This window comes from Pan paniscus, chromosome 1, assembly GCF_029289425.2.
Source record: "Pan paniscus chromosome 1, NHGRI_mPanPan1-v2.0_pri, whole genome shotgun sequence".
NCBI lineage: Eukaryota > Metazoa > Chordata > Mammalia > Primates > Hominidae > Pan > Pan paniscus.
In genome coordinates, this window is record NC_073249.2 from 83745102 (window position 1) to 83748825 (window position 3724).

Sequence of the window (3724 nt, forward strand, 5' to 3'; positions counted from 1 at the left end):
AAAGAATAATAAAAGTATATAACTTCAAAACTAATAGAAGAGGGAAATGCTTTTTGAAAAATCAATCTAAAAGAAACAGAGTAATATGAGAGATTTAAACCCACATGAATCAATGGCTATATTAAATGTATGTAGACCCAGTGCTCCAATTAAAAGCGAAGATTATCCACCTGGACATAAAAACAAAACACAACCATGTGCTCTTCACAAGAGATACATGTAGAACTGGAAACAGAGAGGCTGACGGTAAAAAAAAAAAAAAAAAAAAGAAAACAAAACAAAAAATATGCCATACAAAAGCTACCTTGAAGAAGGCTGATAAGTTCTATCATAGAGCTAAAGGCAAAAAGCCTTTTACTAGAGATTAAGAGAATACTTCATTATGATAAAAGGCTTAATTTACCAGGAAGACATAACACTTTAAAATTTTTATGTACTTAATAATGTAGTTTCAAAACAAATGAAGCAAAATCTGACTGAACTACTAAGAAAGTAAACAAATCTATAAAAACAGTGGGAGATTTAAATACACGTCCCTCAGAAATTGATAAAACAAGCAGGCAAAAATCAGTAAGGATACAGAAAATTTGAATAACATGTAACAAACCTATCCTAATTGACATATTTAGAACACTGCACCCAGAAACTGCAAATTACACATTCTTTTCAAGCACACTCAGAACACTTTAAAAAAATTTACTATATGCTGCACCATAAAGCAAATCTCAACAAATTCCAAAGGATAGAAATCAAACCAAGTGTCTTTAACCACAATGCAATTAAGCCAGAAATCAATAAGAAAAAGATTACTAGAAGCCCCATAAGTTTAGAAAATAAGAAATACACCATCTAAATAACAAAGAAATCACAATATGAATTAGAATGCAATTTAAATAATAAAATAACTCTACGTGTCAATACTGACTTCTGGGTTCCAGCTAAACCGCTAATGCACTGGAAAAGACGCTAAAAATAAAAAAATTCTCAATCATACTATACAGTTGCAACTCTTCCCCTAACAGACCTGTCCCAGTCCAATCTCCTGAGCCAGACTCCAGGACTACTTGTTGGATTTTGTCACTTTCCTGGGTTGGATCCTCCATATCCTGGATCTCATTTCATTCTCTTAGTTTACTTCTTCATTTAGATGTAGTACATTCTCAAGCAACTTCCTAACAAAGGTGCATGGGAGATAAAATTTTCTAGTCTCAATCCAAAAATAATTCTACCCTCATATTTGACTATTAGTCTAGGTGTAGAACTTTAGGTTAACTTTTTTTTCCCTCAAAAACTTGTTGACATTTCTACATGGTCTACCAACATGATCTACCAACATCTTAGCTACTGCTAAGTCCAATGCCAGCCTGTGTATTGTTTCTTTGTGGACACTCTATTTTTGTTTGTTTTCTTCTTGGAAGCCTTTAGGAATTTCATCCTTGAGTGTTACATTTCATGATGAGCCATCAAGGTTTGAGTCATTTTGTATTTGTTACATTGGAAATGTGGTGGGCTCTTTCAATATGGAAACTTCCCTCTTGGGCTCTAGGAATTTGCTTCTATTATTTCTTTGACAATTTTCTCTCCTCTATTTTCTCTACTTTCTTTTTTTACACTAATAGGACTTTTTATTTGCTACTACTGTAAGTCTGAACTTTAAACACATTTTGGACTGGTAGTTCATATCAATCAGCTCGTTTAACTTTATCAACTGTCTCATCCCCAGTAGCTTTTCCCAAACTACTACCTTCCCCATGAAACTCCATGAGTCTTCTCAATTCAAACTCAGGCTTCTTGAGCAATTTTACTTCCCTAACAAAGACATCATGGGGAGGATAAGTAGATTGGCAAGACTTTTCTATGTCTCTTCCAATGCTGTCTGGATGAAGCAATTTATTGCTTCAATTATTGAATCAATTTATTGACGACTTCTTTCAAGTTATTTGTCTGCACCTCTCCGGTCATGATTTCCAAATCTTCTTCTGGATTTATCGGACCTGTTGGTGTTGAACATAAGTGGTTTTCCATATCTGATTGTTGCATTTTTCAGTAAAACCAACACAGAACAGATTAAAGAAGTAGCCATCATTAGTCTTGACATCGACATGAGCTTCAATCATTGTCTGCCATTTTTTGACCATGGAACACATTGTGTCATGGGTAAGATCCATGCCATGGAAGTTAGTCAGGCAGTTTTTGCCCTGAACATCTTCAGTAATCATCTTGAATTTTCTAAATACAACTTCATCATTCTGAAAATCAGCATGACTCACTTCATATGACCCTTGAGGCTATCAGATACAATTTTGGTGTCTTGGGTCCTGGTGACTAGTGTCCTTCCAATATTTCTTATATTAAACATAGCAGGTGCTTTCACATCATAGCAATCTTTCTTAGAAAATGGATCAACCACCTTCTTCTTGGCTCCCTTTTTGCCATCTTTAGTAAGATGCTGGTTCTTACCAACCACCATGGTGCTGCTCAGAAAGCCAAAATGGCTCTACTTTCTTTTTGTAGGATTCCTATTAGTCAGATGTTGAACTTCCTTTATTGGTCTGCCATACAGTTCATTTCATTTCCTTAAAGATAATCCTCACATTTTGTGTGGTTTTGCTTGTTTGTTTGCATAAGTTGAGGGGGTGAAATGCCGCGATGTTACTCTCCAGTGTGGGGAGTGAGGGAGATGTTGACTGTCCCATTTATAGTTCCAATTATTGCCTCTGTTTATAACCCCACATACCACTTCACCCTCCATTATGCCTGATGTCTTCAGTTCCTATGCCTCCTTTTAGCTCTGAACTTAAGTTGACATAACACAGGTTTTCTCCTTAGTAGTAGCCCCTCCTTTCCTCTACTTCACCAGGTATCACCATTTCACCTATTTTCTTTCTTCAAGAAATTTGCTGAAATTTCTCATTCTCTTCAATATAGAGAGATAACTTTTTATTATTATTTTAAAGGATCTTGCAGAAAGAGGAGATACATCTACATATAATCTATATGCCCAGTCTTCCATCTTTGCTTACAAGCTCAGCTTTTATTTCTTTATCTGTTTGCCCACTGTAGAGCTGTAAGCAAAGAGCAGCAACGTAGTATTTTCCTCTTTAACTTTGGGGCATAACACACAGATGGCTAACCATCATTCCCTAAATGTTTGCTGAATTTCATTGATTTGCCTAGTGCAGGTCGGGTGCAGTGGCTCATCCCTGTCATCCCAGCAATCTCCCCTTTGGGAGGCCAAGGCGGGTGGATCACTAGAGGTCAGGAGTTTGAGACCAGCCTGACCAACATGGTGAAACCCCATCTCTAATAAAAATACAAAACTTATCCAAGTATGGTGGTGCACGCCTGTAGTCCCAGCTACTCAAGAGGCTTAGGCTGGAGAATCACTTGGAATTGCTTGAACTCAGGAGGCAGAGGTTGCAGTGAGCCGAGATCATGTTTGCACTCCAGCCTGAGCAATAGGGCAAGACTCTCTCAAAAAAAAAAAAAAAAAAAGAAGAAGAAAAAAAAAGAAAAAAAATGAATTGCCTAGTGCACATTATGCATGCTCAGTCACTCTACGATAATCACCAAGTCCTTAAGGAGACCTATAAGGATATCCCTATAATAACCAGTCTCCAAAATGTAAAAAAAATTGATAAAATTTCAACAATTGCATTGAGGAGGACCACAAAGTGAACATTTAAAATGTAGAGGATCCTGAGAAATCTAGAATTTAACCTAC

General features: G+C 36.5%; 1 pseudogene; it reads right to left on the minus strand.

Moving 5' to 3' along the window:
* Positions 1-1625: 1625 nt before the first annotated feature.
* Positions 1626-2470, minus strand: LOC100987496 (small ribosomal subunit protein eS1-like; annotated as a pseudogene).
* Between the last annotated feature and the right edge of the window lie 1254 nt (positions 2471-3724).